At 37.3% G+C, this 13,223-nt stretch overlaps 1 protein-coding gene and 1 pseudogene across 1 annotated transcript in view; one reads left to right on the forward strand and one right to left on the reverse strand.

Annotated features, from left to right (window-relative positions):
* The window catches only part of SPATA5 (spermatogenesis associated 5), a 329,712-nt gene that overhangs the window by 117,581 nt on the left and 198,908 nt on the right, over positions 1-13,223 (forward strand). The window lies entirely within an intron of this gene.
* Positions 249-13,223, reverse strand: part of LOC123521373 — a 22,265-nt pseudogene continuing 9,290 nt past the window's right edge.

The following is a 13,223-nucleotide window of genomic DNA, read 5'->3' on the forward strand; positions in this document are numbered from 1 at the left end:
GAACAGAAATGACAGTGGGTTCTATTTTATGTTACTTTGGTTAGGACATAATATTAAGTTGTATAGGTTAAAAATAAGCTATGTCAAGCTATTACTGTTATGTTCTTTCTCAGGGCCTAGTTGAATAAAGTTCACTAATTTTAGAAGTACCCAACTTATATTAGTATATATAAAAACTTCTCCAGAATTTACGTGGAGATTAAAAATCTACTCCCGAACATAAAATAGTGCCTTTCTTTTGGTTAGCACTAAACACGTGGTATCAGATGGACTGTGTGTTCAATGTGTATTCTTCCTCTAAGCTGTGTACTTGTGGCAGAATCTTCTTCTTCATAGTTATAACGCCGAACCCATATTTCCTTATTGGCTGTCAGATGAGAGCCACGCTCACTTCCTAGAGGCCGCCTACATTCGTTGTCATCCTCTTCTGTCTTCAAAGGTAGCAGTCGACTCTGTCCTATTTCATTCCTTTCATGCTTCAAATGTCCTTCACTTGAAAAATCTCCTTTCTCTGGAAAAAACGAAGCCTAGTGTTAAAGAATTGGTTATAATTTCTGGAGACCCTATGATTTACATAACAGCACTGTTTCCTAGGTTTCTTGCTTATAATCTTTCTTGCAGTAGGGCGCCAGGAGTTCTCTTCCAGTGGCACCATTGGTAGGCCCAGAACCACTAACCTTTCAGATGGTAGTTGAGCACAAACTGCTGTTTACAAACGTCTTCGGAAAAAAAAAAAAAAAACAACCCAGTCCTTTTGAAATGCTCACCTGGTCAGGGTAGGCCCACTGAGGGAAATATCTCGTAGTCAGCACATTCAGAACTTTAATTACATCCACAGAAGTCCTTCATAGTAGCATCTAGAGAATGTGTCCAGCAGAGGACAGGAACTAGGGAGCTACCCTAGAATTCTGCCTACCACTGTGCTCGTCATTCACTCTCACCCTTACCTCCTCTGCTGTCAACAAAGGACAAGTTTTTACACTGAGACCAATTTATCTTTGCCTGTCATATTATTGACTGTAGTCCAGTTTCTTAGAAATGCCCTTACTCTCAGGAATCGATCTCATCTTAAATAGCTTTCTTTGCCTTACTTTGTCCAAATACTATTTCTTTCACTTGTACATATATATGTGTGTGTGTATATATATATATATATATATATGAATTTAAACTCACTTTTCCCCACTCTTTTATTTTTAATCATCTTATTGGGGAACTCTTAACAAATCTTATAACAGTCTATCATTCAGTTGTGTTAAGCACACTTGTACATATGTTGCTATCAACATTTCCCCAACATTTTCTTTCCACTTGAGCCCTTGATATCAGCTCCTCTTTTTTCCCTTCCCTCCCCTATCCCCTTACCCTTGTGAATCCTTGATCATTTATATATTATTGTTGTTATTTTGTGGCTTACACTGTCTGTTGTCTCCCTTCACCCATATTCCTGTTATTCGTCCGCTTGGGGGGTGGGCTATATATCCAACCTTGCAATGGGTTCCCCCTTTCTCTCCTTTCCTCTCTGCACACCCCCACTATCCCCTTACGCTCATGATATCACTAGAATAAGTTTTTCCCCACATTCTTTTTAGACAAAACACATTGAAAGCCTGATATTTGAGATAATAGAATTGTTAACTTGTAATGTTTTGCTTACTATTTTTTCTGTAAAATCTAAATGGACTCCCAACTGCTGTGTTCCTCATTAAGTTGCAATGTAGCCTAGTTCTCATTGATACCAGGAACAAAAAGCCTAGAGAAGTTTATAAGATAAATGTAAAGATTAGACATTATTCTTAAGCACTCTAAGGCTTTGGGTCTAATTAATTTTATAAAGATCATATAGAATAAATTTAAAAGCACAAAGTTACTGACAAGTGATTTCCATTTTCTTTAGAATACTTTAGCCCGAGGACATCTTCGATATTTTACAAAATGCTTAGACTTGGGTGACTAAAGAAGGATGGAAGTAGTTCTTCTTTTATTTCAGGTTGTTTACTGCCTTATAATAAAGGTCTGTAAGGGTCAGGCCCTGGGCTGATCTTGGACATCCAGCAATCAGACCTAGTCCCTGCCTTCTTGGAGCTTGTCAGCATGTGGGGAGAGAAAGCGCCTACGCAGATAATCAAATAAAGATCACTCATAATAAAAAAATAATAATAATAATAAGGGTCTGTAGAAGACAGGTTGTATGGTCCGTTCATAGTAACTCATAACTGACAATGTTCAACACTACAGTTTAAGAAATTTTTACAGAATATGTTGCCCAAATTTTAGGCATTTTCTCTATCCTTTATAAAATATTGGTTTTAAAAACCTAATTGTCATTAAAAACAAACAAACAAAACCTAATTGTCAAAATATTTTTAAATACACATATTCAAACCTGCTAACAACTTGCCTAATTAAGCTTTTTTTTTTCAAGAAACTTTGTCCAGAGAAAAGCATCTACAAATGTGTGTGCGTGTGTGTGTGTGTGTGTAACTAAAGGGTGGGATTCAGCAGGTTCACACCAGTTCAACAGACCTGATACCTTAATTTTTTTTTAGTTCAGTGAACTTATTGATAAAATGGTGCTTGTAATCGGGGTGAGTTAGTTAATTGTGCCAGCCTGGCCGATAATCACATGTGGGGCTGGTTGAAAGGCAGAGGGATAAATGGGTGGTGAAGCCTCGCCTTTCTAGTTCTCGGGTCTCTTGTTTTGTGATGGTTGCATCGGGTGCAGCTGCCTTAGCAGTTCCCTGCTTCAGCTTGCAAGATGGACTTCCTACAAGACATCCCCAAGGAGAAGCCGCATGGATCTATCCCGATGCAGCCCTGGGTGCTGGAGCAGCCGTGTGGAGACCCTTGCCAGTGCTGAGATGCTTACACGTTCACGGACTCAGCTTTCCTCCTGCAGTCGGCATCATTGCCTCTGTTTTGTGAGGTGGAGGACTTTGTGGACTGGTGTTGGGTTAATGGGTTAATGTTGGACTTGTGGGCTTGGGCAGCATTGGGTTGGGATGTTTTCGTGATGCACATTTTCTTTGCATAAAACTCTCTCTTATACATGAGTTGCTGTGGATTTGTTTCTCCAAAGTACCTAGACTAATACACGGGGTTCTCTCTAAAGAGAACCCAGCTGAGCCCAGTGTGGACATTACAGAATTTACATTCCTTGCTCTTTTGTAGCATTCATCTGCGCAACAGCATTTCTAGGCCTCTAGTAATGTCATTCTGTCCATAGGTATAGAAAAGTAAACAGAACTATACTTGTAATATTTATTCATTACACAAAACTTGTTATACTTTTGATAAAATACAGTTTCCAAACCTTACTTTTGTTACTTCAGTAAATAAACATAGGACATAAAGAGGAAAAGTAAGCCCCGAATCCCCCTGAGATATGAGTGAATTGTGCAGTTCCTGAAAGTATTCAAAAGGCTAAAAATACTGTTAGAACACACTCTAAGTTCAGCGGAAGTGGGAAAGGATTTTTCAAAGATGAATATACTGCTTTTAGAGAAGAGGAGCCATCTGTTTCTAATATGTCAAACATAATGATGGCTGTTTAATTGGCCTTTCTCTAAAGAAATGGGATCCTATGCCTACAGTGAAAAGATGTTTGTGGATAAATAACACAGCCGATGATGCTCAGTTAAGAAAGACTATTTCAAATGAGGATGTCAATTAAGAGGCAATATGGAGATATCTTAACTAATAGCTTTATTGGTTTATGTCATGTATTCTTTATATTTTCATTAGTATTTTAAAACCTACATAGCGTAATCTAGCTCAGTATACCTCTTTTATTATTTTCATATAAATATTAAATGTATGAAATAATAAACTTCCTTTCAGCATATAGTTTTTTTAATACGTAAAATGGTCATTAGGGGAGCAAAACAGATGTTAAGTTACTGTGTATATATATATATATGTATGCTTGTGTATTTATATCTATGTGCAAGCTTCACAAAGTTCATGGGAAAATGTTATTAAAAGATTTTCCAAACCAAAGGCCAAACTCACTGCTATCGAGTCAATGCTGACTTATATTGACCCTCTATGGTTCCCCAGACTATAACTTTTTTATGAGAATAAAAAGTCCAATCTCTCTCCCTTGAAGCTGTGGGTGGTTTCAAACTGCTGACTGTGTGGATCATAGCCCAACTCCTAAGAACTACAAACATATATACTTAGATTACTTCTGAAAAATAGAAATCCAGCTTTTTAAGCTGTTAGTTTTTAGATCAACCACCAGTCGGTCAGTTTGTTGTACTGTGCTGGCTTGTGTCTTACCGTGATATGAGAAGCTGGAAGCTATGCCACCAGTATTTCAAATATCATCAAGGTCACCTATGGTCACCAAAAAGGCCAAAGTGGATATCAGAAGAGATTCTAGAACTTACTCTTGAGCATAGAGTAACTAAAGCAAGTGAAGGAATTGATGCAGTAAAAGTGCTGAAAAGAAAACTTCAAAAGGCTGGGAGAGAAGACAGAATATATGAAGTGAGCAAAGTCCTATGGGTTCATATGCTAACTGCAGGAGCAGCAGTTTGAAACCACCTGCCATTCCTGAGGAGAAAGATGAGACTGTGGACTCCCGTGGTGCAGTAAAGCAAAAGGGAAGAATACACTCAATATTTAGCAAGGCAAAAGACTGATGAAAAACTCAAGCTTTGAGTTGCAATATTGATATTATATACAGAATATTGAATGATGTATTGATATGATGTATCAAAAGAAGATGGAATAAAGTCACTATACCAAAAAGAATTATGTTCAATGTTATCAAGAGGCAGCATATGATGAAATATTGATAGTATTTTCAAGTTCAAGCTGCACTGAAGTCATTAGCCAAAATAAGACACCAGGAGTTGACAGAATACCGGTTGAAATGTTTCAGAAAACTCATTTGGTGCTAGGAGAACTCATTAATCTCTGGCAAGAAACTTGGAAGACAGCTACTTGACCAGCTGACTAGAAGAGGTCCTTATTTGTGCCCATTCCAAAGAAAGGTGACCCCATAGAATTTTCATACTTTAGAACAATATCATTAATATCAGATGCAAGTAAAATTTTGCTAAGTATCGTTCAACAACAGTTGCAATAGTTGACAGTGAACTGCCATAGGTTCTGACTGGATTCAGAAGAGGACATGGAACTAGGGAAGGGGTGTCACTGCTGTCGTCAGGCGGATCATGACTGAAAGCAGAGAATACCAGATAGATGTTTACTTGTGTTTTATTGACTATTCACGGGAATTGGATTGTAGGGACCATAATAAACTGTGGATAATGTTGAGAAGAATGGGAATTCCAAAACATTTCATTGTGCTCTTACAGAACTTGTACATGGATCGAGGCAGTTTTGCGAACAGAACAAGGGAATACTGCATGGTTTAAAATCAGGAAAGGTGTAGGTCACTACTGTGTTCTCTCACCATACTTATTCAAGCCATATGCTGAAGGAATCATCAGAGACGTTAACTTTGTGAAGAAGAATGTGGCATCAGGAACACAAGAAGGCTTATTAATCTACAGCATTAATCTAACACAACATTTCTTGGTGAAAGTGAGGAGGTTTGAAGCACTTGCTGATGAAAATCAAGGATTTCAGCTGTCGGTATGGATTTGGAAGACCAATAGCCTCACAAATGGACCCATCGGTAACATCATGATAAATGGAGAACAGACTGATGATGTCAAGGACTTTGTCTTGCTTGGATCCACAGTCAGTGCTCATGGAAGCATCAGTCAAAAGATCAAGTAAATCTGCTACACAAGACCTCTCTAGAGTATTGAAAAGCAAGGATGTTACTTTGAGGACTAAGGTGAGGGTGACCCAAGCCGTGGTCTTTTCCATTGCCTGATATATATGCACGTGAAAGTTAGACATTGAATAAGGGAAACCGAAGAACAATTGATGCTTTCAATTGTGTTGGCAAAGGATATTGAAAGTACCATGGACTACTAAAGGACAGACAGATCTGTTTGGGAAGACATACAGCCCGAGTGCTCTTTCATCGGACATGCTTTATACACATTGTCACAAGAGACCTTTCTCTAGAGAAGGACATTATGCCTAATCAAGTGGAAGGCACCCACTGAGATGGATTGGCACAGTGGCGTCAACAATGGATTTGGGGATAGGAACAGTTATGAGATGGTGCTTACCCCATAGGCTTGCTTTGAATTGGAACCTAACAACAACTAACAATATCACTAATATCACATGCACGTAAAGTTTTGTTGAAGATAATTTAAAAATGGCTGCAACAGTGCTTTGACAGGGATCTACCAGAAATTCAAGTTGGATTCAGAAGAGGATGTGGAATGAGGGATATCAGTGGTGGCTGGAGATGAATCATGGCTTTAAGGCATATCATTGTATTAAGGCCGCCAATAGCAAAAAGCTGTTTACTTATATTTTCCTGAATATGTATTTGTGTCTGGATTATAATAAACTCTGGATAGAACATTGTGAAGAATAGGAATACCAGAACACTGTATTGTGCTCTTGCAAAACTGAGCATAGACCAAAAATGCAGCAGCTCCTTCTAGCAGAGGAAGGTATAAACATCAGGAAAAGATTGTATCCTTTCAACCTACTTGTTCAATTAAATGCTGTCCATATTGACCTAGAAGCCGGATCATATAAAGAACAAAGTGGGATTAGCATGGGAGAAGACTCCTTAATGACCTGCAATATGCAGGTGACACAACCTTGCTTGCTGAAAGCAAGGTGGACATGAAGCACTTACTGGTGAAGATCAAAGATTGCAGGGTTCATGATGAATTATAACTCCATAAGAAAACAAAAATCTTTGCAGCTGGAGCAATAGCGAATATTGAGAGAAGGTTGTAGTTGTTAAGGAAATCATCTTTCTGGATCCATAGTCAACTCATGGAAGCAGCAGTCAAGAAACTAAATGAAGGATTGCCTGTGGGGACATGCTGCACAAGACCTCTTTAGAGTGTTAAAGAGTTCCAGTGTACCTTTGAGGGATAAGGTCAACCAGACCCAAGACATAGTATTTTCAGTAGCCTTATATGCTTGGAAAATCTAGATAGCAATTAAAGAAGGATGGAGAAGAACTGATGCATGTGAGTTGTGGTGTTGGCAAAATATTTTGAGAGTACCATCGGTTGTCAGAAGGATAAATAAATCAGTCTTGAAAGAAGTACAGCCATTATGATCCTTAGAGGTGAGGATGGCAAGACTTCCATCTGGCATACTTTGGATCTGTTATCAGGAGGGACTAGTCCATGGACAAGGACTTAATGCTTGGTAAAGTAAAGGTCAGTGAAAAAGAGGAAGACCCTAAAGGAGATGTTTAACGTTAGAGTGGCTCCAATAATGACCTCAAACATAACCCTAGTTAGGAGGATGGTGTAGGGTTGTGCAGTGTTTTGTTTTGTTGTATATAGGGATCGCTGTAAGTTGGAACCTATTTGAAGGTACCTGTAAACAACAGCAATAATTTTTGGTTGAGTGCTTTTAGGTTAAGATAAAAGAGTGTTTGCCAATAAGATGCTAAAGTTTGTTCTTATTAGCTCCAAATGTGATAATTTACACATCAAAAACTAATAATTAATCATTTAATCTGCAGTAGATGAAAAATTACTTAAATAAAACAAACTTACTTTGAATATTGTCAGATAGTTTTTAAGATTTTATATAATCATAATGTATTCTAGATCATCAAATGCTGTACTGTGCTTTCAAGTACAATATAGAAGTTAGTTGATCTTGGTCTAGATATTCCACACATACTATGTATTTTTGCAAAATTAAATCTGATTTAATATTTTTGTAAAATCGTTTGGTAGGTTTTTCTTTCACTTTAAATTCTGTATTTATATGGAACATGGAAATTTTTCTTGTGCTATTAGAGCTCCTCAGACGATCTATACTGTGTCACAGTCCTTTCTTCTGTCTAGATTTTCTTCTCTATGGAATGATTATCAAGCATTATTTGTGCGTTGTTGAGTAGAATTATAAAAAAAGTTTCAACACATGTGTAATTAGAACATGATGTTCAAAAATGCGTCCTGAATTTGATAGAAACAAAACTATTGTCAGACAATTTTTAAAACTTCCTGTTATGAAATGAGTGGGCTTCATGTTCACCACCTGTGTTGTCTGGGGAAAATTATAGTTGGAAGAGAATATTAAAAAAAGTAAAGATTTTGGTTTTCAACCTAAATCCTAAAAAAAAAAAAAAAAATGGAATTTTCTAGTTTCCAAGAAATACATATTTAATCCAATTTAGGTACAGTTAATCAGAAGCTTGTCCTTAAAACCTAGCCAACGTACTTTATCGTGTATTGTTCATTAACCCACAACATGCATGTCATGATGACTTTGTATATGAATACATTGTTAATTTAGAATGTGGAGAATTCTTGGACTGTCAGAAAATGATACTGATATTATGCTACCCATATGTTTTGCATAGTCAGTATCTACTTTGATAAAATTTTATGTAGTCTGAGGAGAGTAAAGCAGCACTTTCTTGGAGACTCTGGATTCAGCAAAGTATATGTGGATAATACAGTTTTAGAATCACATTATTCTACTTCCTGCTACGTTATATTTGCCTGTCACACACCTTAACTGTGAATGTAGCACAGTAGGCTGAGTGAAGTAATTGCTCGTGGTCTCTCATAGTATCCAGAAGTCTTTACCTCCTTGCACTTGTAGGTGAGAGAAGTTGCATCCTCAAGTGCCCAAGATTTGATAGGATTGATAAAGATTAATGAGATTTAGTGATGTCTAGCAGATATGTCTTTAGATTGATGATGGTCAGGAGACATTAGACCAGAGGTCCTCAAACTTTTAAAACAGGGGACCAGTTCACTGTCCCTCAGACCCGTTGGAGGGCCAGACCATAGTTTTTTAAAAAAAACAAAACTATGAACAAATTCTTATGCACACTGCACATATCTTATTTTGAATTGAAAAACAAATGGGACAAAAACACCCAGCGAGCCGGATAAATGTCCTCGGCCAGCCACATGTGGCCCGCGGGCTGTAGTTTGAGGACCCCTGCATTAGAACAACAAGCAACTAATTTCTAATTGATCCCCACATAGTGATTAAATTCTAAAGCACTTGGAGCTTACATTGACCTTTTTTAGATTGTTGTTTATGTTGACCTCCTTAGAAGAATGTAGTGCCAACCCATGCCATTTCATGCATTGCGTTGAATCTTAAGGAAGAAATCCTATCTTTTTATCCTCCCCAATGTTAAACAGACTTAAAAATAGTTTGATTTTATTTTCGGTACTTCTAATAATGGTGCCTAGTATAATATAGCTCTCACTCTCAATAATAGCCATTATCCCCAGCCTATAAACATGTTTTTCTTCTAATAAATCATTAAATTAGGAGAAATTTTAGAAGTTGTATTGATATTTAAGTGGTTTATATTTAAAATTATTTTTTAACTTTGTAATGTTTTAACTCATAAGATGATAAACTGGCATTAATTTTCCAGCTAGCTTTCTCTGGAAATGTAATTATGTGGGGTTGGTAAAATAAGACAAAACATTTGTATGTTGTATGTATTACAAATTCAAATTGGTTTTATGGCTACTTTTGTAACATGGAATAAATTTAGTTAACATTATTTAGAAATGTCAGCAAATAAGAAGCTAAATATACATGGCTCCCAATTTTCAAGTGCACTGTGTTTCAAAAATGTATGTATAAGAAAAGACTCCAGGAAAAAACAAAAAGAAAGAAAAGCCTTCAGATATATTTATGGATGACTTCCTTCCTCCACCCTTCTAGTTTTAAGTCTCTCTCCATCTACCTTTTTCTCAGCTAAATCAGAATTTTAAAAAACAGACTATTCTACGCAATAAACACTAAAAGTATAAGTGATAATAACATTGTATTTTCCCAAAGTATCGAGAGGATGTTACTCTTTTTCAAAATTTATGTTGGAGTGTCTTGGGTGGTTAGAAAGTGTGGCAGTTACATAATCTATCAACTTGTGAAGGGGTGGAGTCTAGCCTATCAATCAGGTTGCATCTTGATGACCTCATTTGGAGGTGTGAAGGAGACAACTAGCTCATTGGAAACCAGATATACTCCCTGCTTGTCTTCCTGTGAGACATTCCTGCTGATAAGCCACATGGAGCTCTGCTGATGGAGCCAGAGGCCTGGAGCTGGAGGAGCCATGAGGAGACTCCTGCCAGCGCTGAGATACTTCCCCTGCCAATGGATCCACAAGACCTGCCCACTGGCCTGTGATCTTCCTGCATTCATTGGCATTGCATGTGTTGCGTGAGTCTAAAGAGGAATTATAAACTGGTATTGGACATATGGGCTAATATCAGACTTAAGGACTTGATCTGGACTGGGCTGGAATGTTTTCTTAATATGCAATTACTCTTGATATAAAGCTCTTTCTTATACACTCATGCTTGTCTCTGGATTTGTTTGTCTAGTCAATCCAGACTAGCCCAAGGTGAGCTGCGGGTGATCAGACCTAGGAGGCTTTCCCACCTCTTACTGGGCTCTCACAGTTGGCTTTATTTTTGGTTTCTGGGCTTTTGTTTGCTTTTTTTAAAGCTCTAAGTATATCTACTATATTTTACTAAATTCCTGTGGCAATAACTTAGAATTTCAGCTTTGGAAGATGGGGTGGCAGTGGGAGAATGAGAGAAGAGTGGTTAGGTTGTGAGCATCTGTAAATCATATTTTATGTAGATGTTCAAGACTGTCTTATGGATCAGCAAACAATGGCCTATGAACTTCATGCGGCTCAATACCTGTTTCTTAGACATCCTATGATCTACAAATTGTAATATGGTAATCGTGCAATTCACATTTCCGTCCTCATAAATCAGGTTTTACTGAGATACAGTCATTTGCATTTGTTTATGTATTGTCTATGATGACTTTTGAACTATAGCAGTAATAGTTAACTTTATGACCTTATTTGTCATATGTTTTACAGAACGTTTCTGGCTGCTGGTCTGTCTTTTTAAGTTATTTGCTTCTGGTTATGTCTGTTCATAAATGAGCCACTGAAATTTTCTAAAATTTGATTAAATGAGTCTAAAGGAAACTGAGATTGACATGTAGCAGATGGCAATGATAGACCAAAATGTCCTAGGTATAACATAATAGAATGCCCTCAAATAGTTAGAAATAAACAATGAATGAATTGTGGCAAACAAATAGAAATGCAGAAGTCTAGGTTTCAGATTCTGACTCTGTTCCTAACAAATGATGGATTCCTTGTAATTCTGTAGTATCTCCAGTCCTGTTTCCATACCTGTCAAAGTGGACTATATAATCCCAATGTATTATTCAATTCTATAATTCTCTTATTTTGTGACATAAATAGTCATAGAGATTCCAAGTGCTACATAAAATAATGCTATTGATGAAATAAATGTTTACCAACAGGAGTTTCTGGCTTTTTTCTTTAAGCCTCTGCTAGCAATATACTCAGACTTTTCAGTCATTGAAAAGCTCCTTGTTATCAACAACTTCTAAAGCAAGTGAATGTTACCCAGGTGTGCAAAAATAGCTCTTCTTTTTTACTGTGAGTGTCAGAGAAGGGGAAAGCCATAAATCAGCCTTAAGGCTGCTGTTGTGTAATAAAAATCTTAGTTGACAGTTGAAGAACACCTTGACTTTTTTGCTTAAAATTTATTACTTTGAAAAAGGAAAACTTGTTGAACTGCATATTTTCTTCCTTCACAGATGTTTGATCATCTTGCAATAGTTTGGTTCATTTTAACTATTAGCTTTTAAAAATCTGCCATGAATGTATAAATAATTTAAAATTATAACAGGAATGTCTAATTATACAGTTAAATTAAAGTCAATTTTAAATGTTGAAGAGTTTCTTCTATAGTACTGTTAATGCCCCTAGACACCAACCAGCTGCTCTGAGTGAGCAAGAGGGCCTATTTGCTCTTGTAAAGATACACCTTCTCTGAAACCCGACTGAGAACAAAACTGAGGCTACCGAGTCGGTCCCAACTCACTGCAACCCAGTGGAAATCCATTCAGTGAATTGTACTGCATAATGTGCAGCAGTGAATATTTTAAAAGCATCGATAGAAGGGCTACTTAGTGATCACTATTAAAGTGTATGTAGGGTATGAACAATAATGAAGTGACACATTGCTTGGCATTGTGTATATTGTGTGTGTGTGTGTGTGTAATATATATTTGTGCTTGTGTTTGGATGGGGTGGTAAAAGTATGGTAAGCATTTAATAAAATAAAACTTAGTTCCTTTCTTGAAGATTTCTACAACTTAATTTGAAATAAATTACATTTTAAAGTATTATAATCACAAACCATTAACAGTGTAAATCAGTGGTTCACAACTGTCCTAATGCTGCAACCCTTTAATACAGTTCATCATGTGGTGGACCACCCCCCGACCACAAAATTATTTTCTTTGCTACTTCATTACTGTAATTTTGCTACTGTTATGAATCGGGCAACCCCTGTGAAAGGGTGGTTAGAAACGCCCCCCACCCCAAAAAAGGGGTCGCGACCCACAGGTTGAGAACCTCTGGTGTAAACTTGTATTCAATATTTCACCGACAGATTTACTAGAGGAGATTTGGAAAAATGGACCTTAGATTTTATACTCCCCCCACCCCCCACCCCCCCCATGTTTGACAAATTTGTTGTCGCAGTTACACTTTTTGGACACAAGATGGCGATGCTCACCTGAGCGTGTTGTTTCCTGAGTGAAGGTTCTATAAGAGGCTTCTCTTTCTCCAGCCAATAGATGAGCAACTCAAGGATAGAAAAGGAGTCCATCCTTATTTTTTAAATTGTAACGGAAATTTGTGTGTGTGACCTGAATATTTATTTTCTTTGAGTTGATTCGGACTCCAGGCAATTCCTTGTGTTTCAGGGTGGAAATGTGCTCCATGGGGTTTTAATGACTGACTTTGGGGAAGGTTTTAAGCCTTTTCTTTGAGGAACCATGGAGTGGATTGAACCACCAACCTTATTGTCAGCTCTTGTACTACCAACACTCTGCAGTCAAACCATGTTTATTGGCTTGTTGATTTTTGAGCATCTGCAGTGTATTAAGGGATCAGGAGACAAAAAGAAACATGCTCTACAAAAAGGGCTTTTTGTAAGATAGAATTGGAGTCATGAAAATGGGAGGGCAGAAACATTTAAGAACTAGTGGAAGGTTGTGTGTTTCTTCAGTGCTATACTCTACCCTGACTTGGTCGTCTCCCT

The sequence above is a fragment of the Echinops telfairi genome, unplaced genomic scaffold (assembly GCF_000313985.2).
Source record: "Echinops telfairi isolate 266 unplaced genomic scaffold, ASM31398v2 ScPeMD7_14;HRSCAF=57, whole genome shotgun sequence".
Classification (NCBI taxonomy): domain Eukaryota; kingdom Metazoa; phylum Chordata; class Mammalia; order Afrosoricida; family Tenrecidae; genus Echinops; species Echinops telfairi.